A 23273-nucleotide genomic window follows, 5' to 3' on the forward strand; every position below is an offset into this window, starting at 1 on the left:
ATGGGGTAAAGAATGAAACAAGAAAGTTCAGAGAAAAAGTAGTTGAAATGGAAGACAGGCAAGAGAGATCCAACATTTTATACAACTGGAGTCACAGAACTATATTAAATCAATGGAACAGAACTGACATTTAAATTTTATTTATTTATTTGACAGAGAGAGAAACACAGCGAGAGAGGGAACACAAGCAAGGGCAGAGGGAGAGGGAGAAGCAGGCTTCCCGCAGAGCAGGGAGCCCGATGCGGGGCTCCATCCCAGGACCCCGGGATCATGACCTGAGCCGAAGGCAGACGCTTAATGACTGAGCCACCCAGGTGCCCCCAGAACTGACATTTAAAACTATAACCCAAGAAAAATTTCCAGAGATAGGAAAGGAGTCTGAATGTATATCTTAAAGCATTCCATCAAGTAATTTGAAAATTTGAAAAGAGTGGTCAATTCCAAGCCATATCCTAGTAAAACTATTGGCTTTACAGATAAAGAAAAAATCTACAGATGCTTCAAGACAAAAAGATGAACTTACAGGAGCAAGATAATTAGATTGGCAAGACTACTCAAAGTCAGGTCATGGTGAAGCAGCGTTCCCTCCAAAAACTTAAGAAATTGTGAACCAAGTTTTTTTCTACCCATACAAGTTATCCTTTAAGAAGTTGTGAATGTCACTTAAATGATGATTTCATTTCTTCATTATGCAGGACCTTTCCAGGAGTAATATATGGTGATTTTAGCAATTTATTATCAATTATGGTTACAAAACCCAACTCATTATATGAGGGATCATACTTACATACATACAGGGATCACACACACATACATTTCTTTATATGGATAAACTAATATAAAACTATCACATATTGTCCTTTCTTCTCCTCTCCCTCTGTCCTTCCCTCCCTCCCTCCCTCCCACTGTTAATTCATTCGTTCATTTGCTCATTTGTTCATTCATTCCTTCCTTCTCTCCTTCCTTCCTCCCATCCTCCCCACCTCCCTTCCTTTCTCCAATCTTCCCTTCCCAATTCAGTCCAAAAGTCACTGAACAGGCTTGAGACAGAGTGTAATAGCTACAGACCAGAGCTATAGGGACATCCCTGTGATAGCCAGTCTTGTCAGTCTGTATGAGAATGGCTTCAGAAGGCAAGCAAGGTAGTACCATAAAAGTCAGCAAAGGCAGCTTGCTGAGAATGGCTTCATAGAAGTATTCAAGGGAAGCCTAACATGGTCAGGAGATTGGTAAATACAGGAGATTTTGTAATAATTAAAGATATTAAGTACAAGAGAAACAGATTTCTTATTGATGGAGAAGGGAGGTACAAATATGGAAAAGGGGGAAGCTGGAATGAACTTTGCGGTATTGGATTGGAATCAGAAGTAACAGCATAAATCTATGGTTCATGCATATAGATAGATATAGAAATAAATATAGATGCAAATAAGGGTGTATATATATATATATATATATATATACATGTGTTTATGTATACATAGAGAGTATAAACACATGCACACATGTAGAGAGACAGGGACACACAGAGAGAAGCAGAAACAGAGAGAGAATCTATATATTTATTTTTCTACAGATATAGTCTGAGGGCAGATATACTTTTGTGACATTGAGCATATCTAGTACCCAGATATTGGTTTCTGAATACACTCTTCTCAAAAAGAACCAATTCTCCTTGGATAAACGTCTAATCCCAAGGCTGGGGCAGGGAATGCATAGTATAAGCCCCAAAAACTCTCGTTATGAATGAATATAAGGAAGTGTTCAATAATTGATGCATGTCACAAAGACACAGAAGGCAGCCTGCCCTGAGAGTATTTACACTGGCCAAATCTGGAACAACTTAGTATCAAACTGAATAATGATAATAGCAGATCATAATCTATTGAATAAAATATAAGTCCACACTGATATAACATAGACAAATATATAAGTTAACTAGTGGCTGTTGCAAGGATCTCTGTTCTGCTCTCACTGGCAATAAAATCCTGGAAAAGCTCAACCTGAATTGAAATGGTTTGCACCACAGTGGAGTGGTTGTGCTGTGTGAGGCCTTGAGACATCCAGAGTGTGCCCTGTAGGTTCTTGGGCTGCAAAAAGCTGAATTTGATGAGGAAATTCATAGACTTCTGATAAAAAAGAATTCCCTACTTGACAATCACAGGTGACTGGACCAGAAGGGTAAAACACTGATTGCAAGCAACGTGAACTCATTCTGACTCAAGACCACCTATAAAAGATAGGTATTGGAGACCTTACTTGTACCTACTCTGTACCCAGGAATTAAAAGTTATTGATGCTGCTGTGAGCCCTGATTTTTCTGGCAACCTGTTCAGACATGTTTCACAGGATGTGTATTTATGTGGTTTTTACTTGCCTTGTGACCTTGGAAGCCACTGAAAGTCCTTCAAGGTAAAATTTCTATTCTATCTCACAATGACACTTTAAACATTTAATAAAGTCATATATCTTAAAACAAAACAAAAAGGTGGAGTGAGGGGGAGATTAAATCCAGGCACCATGACAGTGATGGGGTGCAATCATTAGGGAAATATGTGGATTCTGAGCAAGTGCCCCTCTTGTTCCTAGCTCCAGCCAGGCCAAATGACACCAGGAAGACAAGGATCAGATAATCAGGGGTCCAAGCAAGGATAAAGGCAGGCATGATAAATAATCCCCCAACTCCCATTGTCACTCAGCTATAACACAACACTCTCTATATTATGTGTATATTATATGTGTATATATATATATATATATACACATATATATATATATATTTATACACACACACTATATTTTACCACACATGTATATATATTAAAACTCTTTCTTTCCATAGAATGCCACCTAGGAACGTGGAATTAGAAAAAAAACTTTTGGCAATATTCATAATAATAATCAAGGCAAGAAGCACCAATGGAAGCAAAAATAGAATGAGAAACAGAAATTTACATAATCTCAAAGCGTATCTCTACTAAAAACTTCTTAATTACAAATTTAAAAAGACAACTGTGTAATGGAGCTTTTCAGATATCAAATTATCAAATTTGTCATCACCAGTAATGAAACAAATCAATTTCTGATGTCACCTGATAGGGTGCAATAAAAAAACATTGTTTTTGTAATATTCCTAACAAAAATATATAAGCTTTGTCTAATTATGAGAAAAGTCAAATTGAGTGACATTCTGTATGTGGTATTACTGCTCCATAATCTTGATAAAAATTTTTGAGGGTATGAAATTCAAGGAAAGACAGAGGAATACTTCCAGATTAAAGACTAGGATGACAAGATAGTTGGGTAGAACAGATGAGCCTGGATTGTATCCTTTTGCTATTGGAAGAATATGAACAGGGTTTCTGGGTCAAGAATCTATAGGAGTTATTTATATGATTCTTGAAAGTGTTCTGTAAGCTTCAATTTGTTTCAGAAGTATTAAAAACATGCACACCTGTTTAGATGGCCCTACTGCGCATAATAAAAATGCAACTCAGGGTGCCTGAGTGGCTCAGTCAGTTAAGCATCTGACTCTTGATATCAGCTCAGGTCTTGATCTCAGGGTTGTGAGTTCAAGCCCTGTGTTGAGCTCCACACTTGGCATGGAACCTACTTTAAAAAATTAATGAATTAATTAAAAAATTTTTTTTAAATGCAACTCTACCAAATTGGATGCAAACTGGTTTATCTCCTGTCCAGGGAGAGGAATCCACTGACAACATGCTTATATGTGTGACAATGTCAAGTCGTTATCTATGTTTTTAAGCACTTCCTCTCATTTTTTGTACTTTCTTCTTATGAACTGGTAAGAACCAGTTAATAGACTGGCATGGGTGTCCATAGGCCACAGTTTGTGTAGAAATGAATTAGAAGTGAAGAGAGAGGCCCATAACTGAGAACACAACCTTTTATCAATGCTTAAGTCACAGTGCCTGACAGTGGTTCTTTCTTTAGGGAAAGAATATTAGAGATAGAAGGACAAGGTTTGGAGAAAATTGTCAGCTGTTTGCTCTGCCTAGCAAGCTTCCTTCTTTAAGATACTGAAAATGATAGATATGAGGAGCTACCTTTTTTCTGTAAGAATAAAGTTTCCAATGATGCCTAAGCAAACACAAAAGCAGCACAGTATTTTTAATATGGAAAATACAAAAGATATTCAACTCTTGCCATTGTTTTAATAAATAATACAACCTTTCAGTTTATCACGATATTGAATCATAGCTCCTCAAAATACGTGGACTGTTTCGGCAAGGACGTAGAATTTTGATGAAAAATATTTTTAAGTTAGAGAATATAAAATAAAAGGCTTGGACCTTTCCAGAAACCTAAAGAAAACTTTTAAAGGCCATAGGTGTGGTGTCATTTTTGGATGGCCTTTTTTTCCTGATGTTCTTTGAATATTTATAATAAAAGTGACAACAATAATAATGTTTATTATTTATGCATTGTACTAGCACCTTAAAAGCACTATCTCATATAATCATTTATGATAAACTTATGAGGCAGATCTCATCATTACTATTGTCATTGTGCAGATGGAAACGCAGGCTTACAGGGCTTCACTGGCCCAAAACCATAAAGCTAGAAATAAGAGTTGGGATCTGTACTAAATGTTTTATTATTATTGTTATTACTAAGCACTTGGTTTTTTAAAAGTCTTCTATTCCCAGAATAGAAAGGTTAATGACTAAAATACTCAGAGTTTAGTCTTCCTGTTTTGTTTTTGTTTTTTCCACAGCAAGCAATGAACGCGTAAAAAAGTTTGTGTTGTGCTTATACGGTAGCTGAATGCATTATTTTTTTATCTGTTACATAATATGTTATATGTGAATACGTCTTACATCTTCCGATTTGGAAGTGAAAAAAGATACACCCCAATTAGAATTTCTATGGCAGTCCTACATAGATTTCCCATTATTCCCAGATAATTATTTGAACTTGTGGATGCTTCTCTGAATGTGACTTATATGATCTCACCTTGTTTTCCACTTGCAACTTTCCCTTTTCAGAGAGTTAATTTCTAATAAAAATAACACCTGGTTACAAGTAATGTATTTCAGTTTCTCTAAAACTTTTAATTCTTCTACTTTTATTTCTGTAGTGGTTCTTCAAAACAGATTTATTTATTCACCAATCAATTCAAAATGCCTTTGCACTATCAGTTCATCATAAGATTTGAATGGATTGTTTCTTTAAGTATTTCAAACAATATATTAATGTATTTCTAAATTTCTATTTTCTTTTTTATACTTTTCTCTCTTGTTGGATTCTTAAATCTGACAAAAATATTAATACAAGTAAAAGTTACCTGCTTCATAATTGCTTTTCTTATAAGAATAAATGGAACTTTGTTAGTTATATTTCATCAAAATTAGTCCTAAACATTAAAAAAAATGATAATGAAGCAGAAGCTCAGCTGGCATAATTCTATATCCTGTTCTCTTTTTTGAATCATGCTCCACTGATTTTATCTTGTTCTCCCACCAGCAGCTCGAGTTTTCCTTTTAAAATGTAGATAGATTACAGCACTCTCCCAGGATTTTCCAGCTCAGAGAAACCTGGCTCCTAGTTAGCCTAGAGGCCTTGCAAGATCTGATTCCCATTCCCCTTCTAAGCTCAACTTGATCTCACATCCTCCTGCTCTTGGTTTTGCTCACTTTGCCCCACCCATACAGACCCCGCTGATAGGCAGGCTTTTGCTTACACTCTGATGAATGAAGGTATCCCGCCCTCATTTCCTCCCCACTTGTGTACAGCTCAGCTAATCCCTTCCTGACCTACTCTCTTATCCTCAGCAAAAATACTGATATCCTAACTCATTCATCCTAACTAGAGTATATAATATTGCTGTCTTTTCTAGGAATGTAGGGTCTATTCTAACTTCTTTCTTTCTCTGTAGGATTTGTCTGCTCTCCTTTATTGAAAACCAAGATTAAACCCACCTCCATTCTTCTCCATGTTCTTTTAATCTGTTCTCCTTGCTCAAGGAAATTTAGAAAATTATGAATAACTAAAGCCTATGAAATCCAGAGTAAAGAGATTGGGAGCTGGGGTGACCGATTAAAGATTACCTTATATTATTAAGATCCTGGAGTATTGAGAATCCATCCACACCAGGTTGTATGATCATGTTTATCTGGTTAATTGAAAAGCCAAGATAATATATTTTGCAAACTTTTATCTGCCTTGTTCATAATTTACATAATTCCCATTCATGTAAACTGTATTAAAAAGTCAAGTAGACTGCACAAAATTAAATTTATGTCACTTCTATTTGTCTTCAATAATTCTGCAACTTAAAAGTGTCATCTAGAGAAAAACATTAATTGAACAGAATAAAGAGAACAATTTGTATTTTAATGTTGTTTTGCTTTTAAAAACTTTAAAATTCAGTTTGACCTTTTGGAAAACATTTTTTAATACTTGCAAAATCTGATTAATCATATTTATATCCAAACAGAGGTGTGAGAATGAAACAATTATAAAACTGCAAATAGAGCACTTAGGTCTTTGGACAGTAATTGTTTCTCAAAATAACACTGAAAAGGAGAATCCAAGATCAAATACTCAAGAGATCTTATTTTATTTTATTTTTTATTTTTATTTTTTACTAAGACTGTCAAAAGCTAACTATGTTTTAGAACTTCTGAGTCTACAGTGAAAATATTGACGACTACATCATGTAATTTTTCATCTGCAAAGCACGAAATTCTATTTGAGGTGGATAACAGAAAAGGCTGTTGGTAAATGAAATTTTAACTAATTTCCAATTTCATGGTGGTTAATGTGATGTGATTTGAGTGCCAGTTGTCAGCTGAGACAACAAGACTCTATTAATGTACATGAGGCCACCACGCACCTTGGTGGGATGGCCTATCTGAGTAGGTCATAGGAGAATTTACGGTTTCTTTAAAATACTAATTTTTAAAAAGAAACAACCAATATCATAAAAACATCTATATATCAGTTTCTTATTGAAATTCATGCTATGGTGAGAAACAAGTCACTGTGAAAGAAAAAAAAAAATCTGGTTACTTACACCAAATCAAACACTCAAAATTCAAAGTTTCAGATCAGAAAATCTCAGTAGGCTAATAACTAGGACCTATCCTGCTGATGCAGCAGAGACTTCATGCCGTGGTCTGATGATAATGAACGAAAAAGGGATTAATTATGCATTTTTAAAAGCAAGGATAAACAATGATTTTAGTAAGAAGAAACTGACTTTATTGCTGCCATAACTGTATGAATATTTCTATCCTATACAATTGTGTTACAACCCAAATAGTGATATGACCAAAATTATGTTGTCATTATAGGTTTTATAGATCTATCTGTAACCAATACTACATATTTCCTTTACTATATCGGTTAGGACTGGTATTCCACTATAACCAAAATATAAATGGATAAGCAAGAACAAATTAATTTTTCTCCTCTATAAACTGAGCACTATAAGAAAGAAGTACTTAATGCATCTGTAATGCAGCACTCAGACTCATTACTGAGTTACCCATGCTACAATTCAAACCCTAATTTTATGTGCCAGTTTGGATTCAATCTTGCATCCATTCAATAGCTAAGTACAAAGGGCCTGATATCAGGCAGACCCTGGGATTGGCAGTTAAAATAAAGTGTTGGAAAAACATAGACATGAATTCTATCCATATGAAATTTATAGTCTTTTTTTTTTTTTTTTAAAGATTTTATTTATTTATTTGAGAGAGAGAATGAGAGACAGAGAGCACGAGAGGGAAGAGGGTCAGAGGGAGAAGCAGACCCCCGCTGAGCAAGGAGCCTGATGTGGGACTCGATCCCGGGATTCCAGGATCATGACCCGAGCCGAAGGCAGTCGCTTAACCAACTGAGCCACCCAGGCGCCCCTGAAATTTATAGTCTTATAAATTAATAGTAGAGATAGATGAGTTCAAAACAGTTTGTAATATATATTATAATCTGTAATATATAATGTATATAAAATAAAATAAGTGACTTACAATAGTATTTATAATAAATATGTTAGTATAAACATTAATACTATGAAGAAAAATTCTAGGATCTATGAGAAAGTATTCAGTAGATTGTAAAAATGGTCACAAATACTTCCTCTTCCTGAATTCATGCCCTTGGAATATAACATTGCAGATCTTCCCATTAAGATATGGAGTCAATTTTCACCTAAGTGGATCATATGCCTTACTTTGGCATTTAACTAATATGATGCAAGCAAAGATTTCAGAAATATTTGTACATCAAGGCTTGCTCGGTATCCCTACATTTATCACAGCATTATTTACAATAGTTGTGATATGGAAATAAACTAAGTGTCCACCAACAGATGAATGGATTAAGAAAATGTGATTTTATATATAATTTAAATATGATGTGTATAATATTAATATGTATTATTCCTATAATAATATAATATATATGAATATTATTCAACCATAATAAAGGAAATCCTGCCATTTGCTACAACATGGATGAAGCTTGAGGACATTATCCTAAGTGAAATAAGTCAGATGGAGAAAAACAAATACTGTATGATCTTACTTATATGTGGAATTAAAAACAACAACAACAAAAAACAACTCCTATAAACAGAGACAGATCTATAGTGCCAGGGCCAGAAGGTATGGGGTGGGGAAAATGGGTGAAGGTGGTCAAAGAATGAAAATTTCCAGTTATAAAATGAATAAGTTATGGGGATGTAATGTATAGCATGGTGACTACAGTTAACAAAACTGTATTGCATGTTTGAAAATTGCTAAGAAAGTAGATTTTAAAAGTTCTCACCACACACACAGAATTGTAACTATGTGAATGATGGATTTGTCAACTAACCTTATTGTGATGATCATTTTGTAATATACAAATATATAAAATCATTATGTTGTATTCTTTAATCGTACACAATGTTATGTGTCAATTATATCTCAAGAAAGCGGAAGAAATGAACACAAAAGACAGAAAATACTTTTCTGAATTTTGAGAGCACCATGAGACAGACCCCCAAATTGCCTACTAAAGAATGAGAGACCATGAAGAGGAATTGAAATGTCCTATTCCACAGCCAGTCAATCCCCAAATATGTAAATGACACCATTTGGGACCAGCCAGCTTCAAGCCAAAATGCCAGTTGCTAGCAGAACCAGTGGTTGACCACAGAGACATGAATAAGCCCAGCTGATACCAGCAGAAGATAAACACAGCTGAACCCAGCCCCAAATAATGACTCATACAATCATGAGCTAAACAAATGATTTTTGTTAAGCTACTAAATTCAGGGTATTTTGTTATGCATTGAAAGCTAACTGATATAAAGCATGTTAAAGGACCTAATTTAGCTTATAGAGTTCTGGAGGGCTTCTCTAAGGAAAGTATCTAAAGGATGAATATGAAAGAGTCACCCAAAGAATGGCATGAAGAGTATTCAGACAGAGGGAAAAGCAGATGTGAAAACCTTGAAGTGAGGAAGAGTTTGAAACATTTGAGGAAATAGAAGAATGAAGATTTTATTTGTCACGATTCTTCCTTGTTCTAGAATCCCAACATCTTTCTTCCCCACTCTGCCCTGTATATAACCTGACTTGAGTTTTGATCATTTGGTTTCCATTTAATTTTCTGTTTTCTAGTAAACAAAAACTAAATCTTCTACTGCTGACTGATTCACTCTTGATTTACCATACTCTTTCCAATGGAATGCAATGTTCCAGTGATCTTGAGCTTGCTGGTTAGGGTCCTGCTATCTGCTGATACATTTTTCAGATTCCCATTTCTTGTCCTGGCTCTGAGAATTGGCATGTCTAGATTCCCTGCTCTACTGTTTCTTATGCCACCACACTGTAGAAGTTTATATGGGAAAGGTAATTGTGAAAGATGGTCATGCAGATAGGTAGACAGATTACAGACAGATGATAGATAGATGATGATGATAGATAGATAGATGATAGATAAATAGATAGATGATAGATAGATGATAGATAATAGAGGCAGTTAAATGAAAAAAACAAGTTAGAGAGCAGCCTCTATAATCCCATTTTTATAAAAACAAAAATACATAAATATCGTAAATACGATAATATATTTATGGTATGCCACCCCCCCCACACACAAACATGCATACATACATACACCAAACTTAACGGACATTGCTTCTGCTTGTACAGTCCCAGAATCATAATTCTGTTTCTTTTTTTACTCCTATGTTGTTTGAATACATTGATTTAAATTAAATTTTCTAAACAAGGCTTACTCAGGAAATATTTAGTAGTTAAACTGGCTGCTGAGATATATACCAAAAAGTAAATTTACCTTGGTCAGTTAACAGAGATACATGTAGTGATACACTAGTTAAAATCTGAGTACACTACTTACGTAGTTTGCAACATACCACCAATGAAACCATAATAATCACACTGGGTTATAAGTGTTTTACTATAGATGTATATGTATACAGATGAACTCTTTCTGTTTTTTTTTTTTTCCTAAAACAAAAGTAAATAAAGACTAATTCAAATGTTTCTTCATTAAATGATGTCATGAACTTTTGCCCCGGGAAAGAGGGAGCAAGGAAAGTGGTACACGGACTAGACATTTTGCTTTTCCTCAAGTCAAACTCAACAAATTTAAAAAATGACAATTTTCATTTCTCAGCATCTTTTTTCCTCACACATAAACATGCATTAAGTATGTTTAACAAATGCTCACATATCTGATCACATTATGATTACCTTATGAAGTTGTAAGGCAGGTGTTATTATTCTCCTTGCTTTTCTCGTTGTAGCAGCTGAAGCTCAGAGTTAAAGAATGCATCCAGGGTCACACACTGGGTCAATTGACTGAGGGTTTTAGCAGAGATCAATAAAATAATTCTCTGGATAAGTTTAAATTATTCCCCCAGGGATAGTATTTCAACTGACACTTACGTTTCTTTTCATGAATAGTTTCTTCAGAGGACAGTTTAGTTTATGGGACAGCTTTATTACAAAGTACTTGGCCCAACTAAATTTGATTTTCTAGATGACTAAGTAGCCATTTATTGTAGGCAAAGATTTTAGATAATATGAAAAGTTCAGGTAAGAGCTGAAATATGTAAATTTTGTGTCACAATTCATTTTGTGTCAAATATTTCTTCATTATGTGTAGAGAATTTGGATTTGATTTTTCTCTCATAACATTCACATAATATGAGAGTGTTTGATTTTAATATTGATGAAATAAATAGAAATTCAGGCTTTCTTTACAGAAGGATAGCCATCTTCAAGCATTTATGTAGCACTTTATATTCTAAACTGCTTCACAATTTTTATATTATTCATCCTTTCAACAACCTTGTGAATATGTCAATAGTATTAACTTAAAATGTAAATAGAGAAAAAAAACCCTTAAGCATAACAAGTTAAATGACTTGCCCAGATATGTAAGATTTTATATTCCTCATAGCCTTATTGAATTATTAGATTGAAATGATGCTGCTAACTTTTCATATTCTCTGTTTATTATTAAAGGTCTTATATGCATTTAATAATGATTATAATTCTGAAACACTGAGGATTAAAATTTTCATTTCAGAACAAAGTATAAATTACCTATATCTGGTATTTTTATTTTTCAATAGAAATTCTACATATGTAATATAATAAAAGTATTTTGTTGTTGTCTGAGGTTTCGTTTTCATCAGATTCTATTTTATTTAATTTAGAAATGATGTTAATTTGTGTAACTTATTGTGTAAGTGTCTCATTTCTATGAATTTCTTAAAACTTGAACTAAATTACTGAAGAGTTAAAAATTCCCACCAAATCAGGGCTATCTAGATCTGGTTGTTAATTAAGAATATTGGGCCCATGTAATCATCCTCTTTCCCCATCAACCTTTATTATTAGCATCACTATAAGAACTTCAAGATATGATAACTTTGGGGAAAATAAGTTGACATATCCCAAATCCTAATAAAACCTTTGCCATGCAGTTGAGAAAAAATTAAAAACAATAAGTTCTTTCTGTGGGCCATCACGTACAATAAATTAAGAGAAACATTAGACAAATGAGACAGACATTTTTTTTTTCTTTTTAGGCATCTTTATCAAGTAAGTCCCCATGATAAACTTTGATGAATCTAACTGAGAAGCAGATGTGGTGGGCAATTGACTTCCAAAATACATATTTACGTGATTTGATACTCAAGGGAAGGATGTCACTAGAGAGAGTGGCTGCTGAGAGGGAAAGCCAGGAAGAAAGATAGATGGGAGGAGAGTGGGAGAAGGACATGCCTGAAAATATAGCACCTGTCTACTCCTATATGGTCATAGTTACAGTCACATGTTACAGTATGCAGGTTGAAGGACCTGGAGAAGCCTGAGGGAAGCAGGGCTGTCTGAAAACAGGAGAATTGAAGAGGAGGTCATCCCCTCCATTCCTGCATAGAACTCAGGGGCAGGGCTATGGAGCCACCATGAGTGATGGTGGCAGGCTAGGCAACAAGGGGGTACTTGGTCAGTATTGACAGAAGGCATCAGAAACAGAGTTGGAAAAAACAGAAAGAGAGTTGGACAAAATGTCTCTTTCAAATGGCTTACAGGTAGCCAATTTCAACTAGAAAGCCATAGCAGAAGAGCACATACAAGTATCACTCATTCAAAAAGTATTTCTTGAGCATCAGGTAGAGTATTTGTCTGGATCCACATGGAACTGCTCCTGGAGAAACCTAGACCTAATTGTGGAGAATTTTTTTCAAGATCTATTCAATATTCTATGTGAGATAGCACTAAGCATGACACCAAAATGAGTTCCTGATATTAAGGTTAGCTCATTTATCCCTAAGAATGTTGTGTAAGTTGTCTGTGACCCCTTACATTCAACTTAAGTTGGTGATCCAGCTTTCCCCAAGAGATTGTCAGGATTAGTCCCTTCATGCCTCACATTGCTATTTCCTTCACTTGATACCAAAACCCTAGCCTGAAGACGACTCCTCCCAATCCCATACCGCTCTGTGCATATGTTTAGCTGATCAAATTTCAGTCCCTTGCTCTTTCATGAGTTTTCCTCCTTATGACTGATGATCCCTACTACCCGTAAACACCTCTATATCCTTAACAGCACATCTGAAGCTTTCCCACCTGCTCCAAATGAAATCTGCTGAGCTCTGTAAAATCCTCTCGAGTGAAGGCTGTTTGTCTTCCCTTTCACAGCCTTACCTTAGGTCCTGGCCTTGGGATACAAATTCTCTTTGCTCCCTATTGCTTCTTCTTCTTCTGTTTTTTAATTTTATTATTTATTTATTTATTTATTTATTTATTTATTTATTTATTTATTTTAGAGAAAGAGCAGCAGGGAGGGGCAGAGGGAAAGGGAGAGAGGGAGAGTGGTCTTAGCGAACTCCACCCTGAGCACAGTGCCCTATGCCAGGCCGAGCCCATCTCATGACCCTGAGATCATGCCATGAGCTGAAACCAAGAGTCAGATGCTTAACCGACTATGCCACCCAGGCACCCCTGCTCCCTATTGCTTCTTTCAAACAATTTCTTTTTTGCTTTCTTCTTCAAACTCCAGGGCTCCTGACAGTCATTTATTTTAGGTTTCTCATCTACTACTGCCTCCCCTTGCTCACTGCTGGCCTTTCTACCACTGTAATCAACATTCTGGCAACTTCGCCACTCACATGGATGATTCTTCCAGAACCTTGCTCTTTCTGTTCTTTCATTTCTTCTCTCTTTTATCACTTCATGGTCACATGGCTATCTTCACTAAATGGATCAAATAAAAAACCTACAACTATCCTCCCTTCTTACTACCTTCTAACCTTCTAGTTCATATACTTTATTATACCTCTGTAGCCCTCCTTCCACCTCATGGAGAGCACTAATGCATTACCTATCTTTCTCATGCTCAGTAATTAAGTTTATGTCTTCATGACACTCCTTATAAACTTAGAATCTATGATTTATTTAATTCTTCCTGCAAAACCCTTTACCTTCATTGCTTCTCCTTTATTGAACATGAATGCTAACAGCCAAGCTAAACTTAAACACAACATTCTATTGCTTTTGTGCCTCAGTTTAAGATGGTAAATGTTTCTAAAGGGGAACATATGCATTCCTTGACTGCCTCAATTTAAATTTAGGGTCAAGTATCTGGCAGTACTCACAACTTCTAGGCAAACTGACTGCATTTCCCTACTATGTTCATTTTCCCATTATCCAGAAAATTTTTCAATCTTCTTCTTCTTCTCACTCTTCCTCTGCAAACTTTACTCTCAGCTGATGACTAAGAAAATAAATTCAGTAATTATAGGATTTCCCTAATTTTCTCATTCTACAAAGAATAAGCCTAGCCATGTCCATTCACATACTTGTCTTCCTTTTTTGTGTGTGTATGTATAAGTTTATTTTGTTCCTATCATAAGCCAAACTTTCCCCTTCTCTTGATTTACTTCGTCTGATCTTAAGATCTTTCCTTCTGTCATTATCCCTGTCTCTCAATTATTTTGTTGTTGTTGCTGTTGTTTTCTATCAGATCATTCTTCTTGGCATATATTCTCTACTAAAACAAAAACAAGAATTCTCAGTAGACCCAACACCTGACTGTAGTAACCCCTCACATCTCCCATATCTCTGATTTCATCTACAGCCATGGGTCTTACAGAGTCCATTTCACCACATCCTCACTTCACAATCTCTCAACTCATGTTAACTGATTTTCTGTTCCAAGCAATCTAGCATTTTTCTAGTGAAAGTCAGCCACAATGTGTATATTACCAAATCTAGTGGTCATTGGGCCACATAGCTTCCATTTGGCCTTCCAGATTATTTCTCCACCCTTTTCTACCCTATTCTGTGCCCTGGGAGTTTGACCTAATGTGGCTAGTAGTCAGATTTCTTAACTTATTCTTTCCAGTTGGATTTAGCCAATGAAGAACACCAGCAGAGGACCAGAGGCCAATATGAGAGTTTGGTGGGGTTATTTAATTCTTCAGCATCCTCTTTGCAAGGACCTCTGAGTTGATTGTGTTCCTCGAGCAGTTCTACTTCCCTTACAGTAGTCCTCTCTATAGGAAACACCTTCCAGATTCTGTGAATCCTCTGGTTGTTTTGAACCTAAAGACAGTTAAAACAAAACAAAACAAAAAAAACAAACTTGAATATTTCTATACCTTGTACCTTATACTCAGCACATGCCTTTACATAGAGTCCTTTTATTAAACCTTCTTGAATACCTTAATTTGCATATATCATCTATTTCTTGCTGAGACCCAAATTTGAACAGTCATGTTTCTGTTCTTTTCTACCTTGACATCTTGACAGCATTTGATATGTAGATATATTTTTTCTTTCTTGAAATCCCTTTTTTCTCTTGGGTCTTGGGACTCCCTACTTTCCTTGTGTTCCTCCTAATTCACTGATTTCTTTTAAATCTCTTTACTAGCTCCTCTTCTTTTATTCAACTCCCAAATATTGAAGTACACTATGGTTCATTTTTGTATTGCTTTTATTTTCTAAGTAAAATTTTTGCCTGGGTGATGTCATCTAATCTTGTAACTTTTAAAGATTTATTTATTTATTATTTTAAAGAAAGAGAGAGGGGGGAGAGAGAGAGCTAGTGGCGGGGGGAGGGTGCAAATGGAGAGGGAGAGAGAGAATGTCAAGCAGACTCCCTGCTTTGAGTGGAGCCCAGCACAAGACTCGATCCCAAGACCCTGAGATCATGACCTGAGACTAAATCAAGAGTCAGATGCTTAACGGACTGAGCCACCCAGGTGCCCCCAATCTTAAGACTTTTAATAACAACTGTATGTAGATGATACTTTAGCTCTGGATCTGACCTCTCCTGAAATGCAGATCAGACCACCTACATGTGATTTCCCACATGGGATTCTGATAAACATGTCAACATGAACATAAGAATTTTGTCTAAACTTCTCATTGCTAAAGTTGCCTCTGTGTCTGTAAACCCCACTACCATCTACCCCCTTGTTAAAGCCACATATCCGAAAGTTAGTCTTGATTTTCTTTTTCTTTCATTTAATTCTCATATCAATTGTAACAGCAAATTTTGTGGAGTCAGCCTATAGGGCATATTCTGAGACTATACATTTCTCTCTCTGCCTATCCCTAATCACTCAAGTCAAAGTCATGATCATCTCCCCTTCAGACTGCTACTATCCTTTTAAAAAGGATTGACTCCTTAAATAGCAACCTTAATCATCTTTTAAAAATAGAAGTCAAATCAAAATCATCCCCCTGTTCAAATATCCTCTTGTCACACAATACAATTTAAACTTATCCAACTGTGTAAAACTCTAAATAACAAAACATTCTTTGTCTCTTATCACATCTTGTTCCACACTTTTTCTCTCCTAATATGCTCCAGCCACTCTGGCCTTCTCTCTATTCCTTAAGCATGCTAACCTAATTTCTATCTCAAAGCTTTTGCACAAAGTGCCTTTTTTTTTTTTTTTTTTTGCCTGAAATGTGTTTCCTCTAGTTTTTACATGTCTCTCTCCTTCTCTTGGGTCTCAAATGTCACCTTCTCAAGGTACTTTCTGTAATCATGAGATCAAAAGTTACTTAGCTTGACAATAGCCAGACCTCCTGATCCTGTAAGTCTTCTTTAACCTATGAAAATCCCTTTAGAGACTTCCTTTATCTCTACCCCCTCCCCACCTTAAAAGTATATAATCAATAGCTCCTCACAATCACAGTGCAGCTCTTTCCGCCCAAGGGTCCTGTCCCTGTGCTATAATAAAAGCACTTTTTTTGCACCAAAAAAAAAAAAATAACTTCCCAGCCATGCTCCAGCACATAAACCTATTTTAAGTTTTCATCAGAGTACCCATACCTTTAAACTATTTCTTGTTTATTTTATTGATTTAAACAACAGCAACAACAAACCCTTGTCTTTCTGCTCCTTGAGAAAGATATTTCCTGACCTTTTCTTCACTAGAGTTATGAAAGTGCCTAAACTGTACCTGGAACAGATTAACTGCCTAAAAATGTTTGTTAAATGAATAAGCACACTAATGATACCTGAAAACATTGAGATTACATTATAAGAAAGTATATATATTACCACCCCTCCTCCCCGGTATCCCAAAACATTATATTGGGCCTCCAATTAAAGACTTTAAAGACTGACAACTGAGCAACTGACCTTGGTGAGAAGCAGCTAGCCCAATAGAAAATTGCATTATTTACCCTGTTTTTATCCAATTTGCTTTTGCAAAAGTGAAACTACAATTATTCATGCATTCTTAATGTAACCGTCACTTGATTTTACATCATGGGAAGTCCTATAGACATTGGTATACAAAAATGAAAGGTCTGTTCTTGCCCACAAGGAGTCTTTAGACTTAAATTACTACTTTTCTTATGGATCCCCATGACTTCTATATCCATTGCATTATCAGCAAACATGGTAGGTAAAATACACACACTATAAAACATTCAGTGTATAAACTACAGACACATCTACCAGGCATGGATAAAATGAATATAATTAAGATTTGAGCTTGCATTAATGGTGCAAAAAAAAAAATCATTTTTTGGATAACATTTGCAGACTAATTTTTGTTCTTAACATCACCAGCCTCTCAATTAAATTGTTTGAAGTTTCAAAGTTATTGTATTTGAGAAGTATGACCAGAAGTGAGAGACATCCCAACAGATTCACACATCCACAGCCTGAAGCAGAAGACCTACAATATGAAGTAAAGCCATTTTAGCTGAACCAAAGCCATATAAGCAAGAAATAAATGCTCATTGTTGTACACCCTGAGATTTTTTTCTGAGTGATAATTACCTAGCTGATTAATATACCAGGATTCTCAAGTATGGAAGATCCTTCTAGTTCTTTATGATGTCCTGTGCTCAGCAATATCCCAGGCAGCAACCCCCAAACACCAGATCAGAATGGTCTCAGGTGACCAATACTCATGGATCCAGAGAACTAGGCTTTTAGGATTGAAGTTTTTGAATCCTTTCACCTTCATTCCACATGTTTTCCTGCTTATGCTCCTGTTCCACTACTTCTTAAAATCACTGTGTAAAATTTCAAAGATTAGTTATGAGTTTCCACTCAGGAGTCCCTTGCATCCTGTGACTTTGTCTTTTTTAGCCATATGCAGGCTTTGATCTCCCAAAGGGGAATATAAGCCCTGTACACTAGATTGTAGCTCTTACTTCTAATTCTTCTTTCTAGATCCCAACCATTTAAACATCTTCTTTTTCTCCTTCAATTATTAAAGTTCATCTCTTTCAAAACAAAGCCATATTATTCCAATTATTTCTGTATCTCAGGCAATAAATTAATAAACATTTAGTCTTGGCCTGCTGTGTGCAGGTTTTATGCTAGTAGTTTTGGGAATACCAAGACATATGAGACACAGTCCTTGACCTCAGTCATTTATACTTAAGTTGCATAGGCAAATTACAGTTAAGAACAGGGTAATATAAAATAGGTGCTTCACAAATGGGATGGCTAAGTGGTCCTATCTTTGTGCCATGGCTGCTCTATATGGATGACGTTCCAGACACTTTTAAAAATCATCTCAAGTAATGTTGATGTGAGTGTGTCTAGAGAACAGGATATCTTTTAAATTTAGAATGCTCCCCACTTAAAGTATATGAAATTTTGGCAGAGTGGAAGTCAGAAATGCTGAAATATAATGGCACATTTGTTCATATTAGCTCTACTCTATGAAACACATATTAACCCAAAAAATAAAGAAATCTTTGGTTTTCATCCAAATGAGTAACTGATATCTGTAGGAACTTGAAGTTTTTAATATGTAGTCTCTATTTGTAAAAGGGGGATAATGAAATTCACTATCTGCATAGGCAGGGTTTTAAAATCAATCTAATGTTTATAAAGTAATTTAGTAAAAATATTACCCCATTAGTGCTGTAAAAAGTTACTAGTTAAATGTTTTGATCATGGATTTTTATTAAAGCATTCTTTAAAACGAAAATAATTACTCTTTTAGGAAGCCTTATAATTAAAGAAACTTCTTTTACTTATGAATACTATGCTCTATGGTGAGTGGACAGAATTCCACATTATATCCCATCATTCATTTTTTTTCTTGTTGTTTTACACAGTCATTTAACTTACTCCAACATTTGTGTGTATAACTAAGAAACCCAATGAGCCAGAACAGATTTTAAGATCTTGCTGCCCCTTCAAGTGAGAAGTAAACGTTTGACACTATTTCCTGAAGGAAATAATCAACAGATTTGCAAAACAACAGAAGGCATCAAGTTTTATTGCTGGTCCCTGAATTACAATATTAAATTATGTGTTAAAAAGGTATTAGGCACACAGTCTTCTGGAATAACCATCATCATTACATCATATTGCTTTCCATTTGGATTAGCATATAAATGAGCAAAGATGGCCAACCACATAGCTGAGATGAGATTTGCCATCTTAAGCATTTAGTTGCCTTGGAAACAGATTGTGTAAAATGCAAACTGGTGTACTTGGATGCTGATACTTGCTTGTTTGGGAATTTAAAATTCTGGAATTAGTCTTAGGATAGCAGGGACACACAAAGGAATTACATAATTTTTCCCAATAGATCTTTGAAAACATGTTAAACAATGCCAGGGAGCTAAGCAAGTAGAAAGGGTGGGCATTGTTTGTTCAATGGACAGATGCACGGGGGTTATGAAACAACATGGTACATCACAATAGCTGTAATTAGCTAGGCTTACCACTAGTTATAGGCATCTGAAGAGAAACGCATGGCAAAATATAAAGCAAGAATTGTTGGTGGATGGTCTATGGACAATGGAAACCATTGTTAAGTATTCAATCATGGCAGCCATAAGATCAGATCTACATTATCAGGAAGATAAGATCAGCAGCAGTGTGCAGATGGAGGATGGAATGGAAGGGATACCATGAGTTAAGAAGTCAGAACAATAATCTCTGAAAGATGATGCAAATTTGAACCAACACACAAATATTGGAGATGCAGAGGGAAGATTCTTACACAAAACATGTAATTAGAATCTATAGGAGTTGGCAGTGGATACAATGTAGTGGGTGGAATGAATAAAAGAATAAATTCAAGACAGACACCCAGATTCCTAGCTTAGAAACCTGGTGAACCTATGGTAGTAACTGAGCTAAGGAGTAAAGGAGAGAAGTAGGCTAGTTTGATATGCCCCTTTTGACCTGCCTAGAGGACATTCAGATAGCAATACCCAGGGACTAGTTCCTCACGGGGACTCTGCACTCCAGGCTTGAACTCACTGACTTGGGTATCTTCAGCATGTACTGATTGAACCTCTAAGTTTGGTTGCTATCATCCACGATTGTGCAAAGTGAGAATGAAATAGACAAGAACAGGATCCTTGGATCCACCACCATTTAAGAAGGAGCTGGGAGAAGTAAGTCCACAAAGGTGACTTTGAAGAAATAATTAGAAAATTATTAGGGGGAGACTGCTAACTCAAAAACTGAGGGAGAGTTTTCAGAGGAAGGAAGGGACATTAATGTCAGAGGCCACCAGATAATTATAAATAAAGTGAAGTTAGAAGTAATCCACTGTATTAATTAATTAAGAAATCATTGATGAACTTTGTCAGAGATGTTTTAATGAGTAGTCAGAAATAGGAGCCTAACTTCAGTGTGTTAAGGTATAAGAAGAGAAGCTATTTGGTACTGCCTTTTTTAAAAATATCTAATGAGGGTTTTTACTTTTGTGGACGTAGTTTATTAATTATAGAACTATAGAATATGTGTATATTACACTCTGTTTTCCCCCTTATATTATTCTGGATTACAGGGTACAAGAGCATCTTCTCTTGCCCCAGGGATTCTCCCCATCAAGTCCAGGCGCAAGGAAAATACATTATTTCAGACTCCGTTTGTGGACTTCATGAGGCGCCTGAGTAGGGGCTGCAGTCCTACAGACGTCTTCATGAGATTGTCTCTTTTGAAATTCTCTAGGCCTTTAGGAGGCAAGGTATGATCTGTCTATCTGTTAATGTGTAGGTTTGGGAGAACGTTTTCTTAAGTCTCCCATGCCCTGGCTCTGCCCCCATTTATTTATTCAAGCCCACCCACTCCTTTTCCTCCAGGGGAGAATTTTCACTAATGATTCCTCTTGTCTTTGATCCATTTTGCATTTTAGAGACACAGTTTCTTATGCTGCTTTTACAAAGTGGTCTCACTCATGGCATGACATTTGGAAAGCCCATATAGAAGAAAATCAGACTATGTCTACTGTTTTTATTTTCCGTTTACTTGATCTGGTGTTTGAGCAATCAGCCAAATTCTGTTAGGCAACTATGTTACAGAATTCCAGTGAGTGAGGTGATAATAGAACTCCAAATACCACAATTTTCTAAATCTATTTTTTAATGAGAACTTTTCATAGGGAAGACAGCCGTAATATAGAAAATTATTACTTAGGAAAAAAAAAGACACAGTTTGATGATTTAAAAGTCATGAAAAGAAAGCAAAAATCTCTAAATATAATTTTTGAGGATTATATATTATTAGTAAAATCTTTTCATGCATCAATAAAATTAATTAAAATCTTAATGCTGAATAGAAAGAGAATTCTATTCTTCCAATAATGGCTGAATATTAATACTAGTAATATACAGCATCATAATATCTTTCTATCTGACCTTATTAAACTTTTAAACCCTATATACAGTGTCGCTTGCTTTGTATCCAGAAATTTCCATTTTTGTGAAATCAGCACTGTCCTTGGTTCCCTTCCCAGGAGCATGGCTCAGATATTTCAATTTCAGAAACAATGAAAGAATAACAAGAAATGTAGTTTGAGGCAAAGGAATGAACATTAAACAGAGAGCAATTGGATCACTTCCTCCTTTCTATGCAACTGCTTCACAGCAGTTTTTTGTTGAATGGAGGAATGAATGAATGATGAAATTGCGGGAAAGACATTTTTCTGTATTTTTTACCCATAAAATGAAGATTACAGAAAATCCTCATTGTCTGAGAAATAATCATGTGCATTCTAGCAGATGAAGTATTGGACAGAGCATCAAAATTGTCTATGAAAATATTTGCTTAAAAATGAGTTCCAGGGATGCCTGGGTGGCTCAGATGGTTGAGCGTCTGCCTTTGGCTCGGGTCATGATCCTGGGGTCCTGGGATAAAGCCCCACGTCTGGCTCCTGGCTCGGCGGGGAGCCTGTTTCTCCCTCTCCCTCTGTCTCTCCCCTGCTCATGCTCTCTCTCTCTCTCTGTATCTCTATGTCCCAAATGAATAAATAAAATCTAAAACAAATAACAAATAAAAAAATAATAATAAAAAATGAGTTCCAGCGGCACCTGGGTGGCTTAGTAGGTTAAGCTGGGACTCTTGGTTTTGGCTTAGGTCATGATCTCAGTGTTCTGAGATTGAGCCCTGTGTTTGGCTTGGCACTCAGCATGGAGTCTACTTGTCCCTCTCTCTCCCCTTCTGCCTCTCCCTCTGCTCTCTCTCAAATAAATGAATAAATAAATAATAAAATCTTTAAAAAAATGAGTTCCTTTTCTGGGAAAACTAGATACCCCCATGCAAAAGAATGCAATTGAGTTATTTCCTTTCACCAATACAAAAACTAACTCAACATGGATCAAAGAGCTAAATGTAAGAGAGAAAATTATACAACACTCAGAATAAAACAGGGGAAAAGCTTCATGATATTGTATTTGGCAATGATTTCTTGATCAATGACGTCTTGTTAGAGAAATCTGGAGGGCAGGGATTCCAGGGAAAAAATGAGAAAGTCAATGAAAAAGAATGTCATGTATATATGAAAGTTTCCAGAAATAAACACATCAATGACCCCACCAACAAAAAAAGAGGAAGGCACATTATTATGTAAATGAGAATCAAATTGAAAATAAAGTCAAATTTTGCCACAGTTGTAAAGGAAAATAATTTTTAATCATTACTTATACATTTGGACTCTTTTTTTTCTATTCACTTTCACTTTTTAAGCATTGCTTCATTTTCTGTTTTGAATTCTTTTTAATTATGTGAAACACTTAAATTATTGTAAAGTTGAAACCAAAAGCAAGTTAAATTTATAGAATTCTCACATCTCTTTTTTCTTGATCCTCATATTGGTATATATTTATTAGGTTTTTGCTTATTCTACCATAATTTTTCTTAGAAAATGTAAGCAAATTGAAACATACACCCATCCAAATGGATACACATACCATTATAAACACAGACACATATATTTCTCTTTCAAACAAAAAGGATGTTTTTGTATAATGAATACTACAAACATTGTTCTG

General features: G+C 35.5%; 1 long non-coding RNA gene across 6 annotated transcripts in view; it reads left to right on the forward strand.

Annotated features, from left to right (window-relative positions):
* LOC118538154 (uncharacterized) overlaps positions 1-23273 on the forward strand; it is a 503038-nt gene that overhangs the window by 287213 nt on the left and 192552 nt on the right. For 2 of the 6 annotated variants that reach the window (XR_013446429.1, XR_013446432.1), the window contains one exon: positions 20792-20971. The exons of the other annotated variants lie outside the window; for them this stretch is intronic. This is a non-coding gene — a long non-coding RNA (uncharacterized LOC118538154). The remainder of the gene's footprint in view (positions 1-20791; positions 20972-23273) is intronic. 6 annotated transcript variants of the gene reach the window in all.

The sequence above is a fragment of the Halichoerus grypus genome, chromosome 1, assembly GCF_964656455.1.
Source record: "Halichoerus grypus chromosome 1, mHalGry1.hap1.1, whole genome shotgun sequence".
NCBI lineage: Eukaryota > Metazoa > Chordata > Mammalia > Carnivora > Phocidae > Halichoerus > Halichoerus grypus.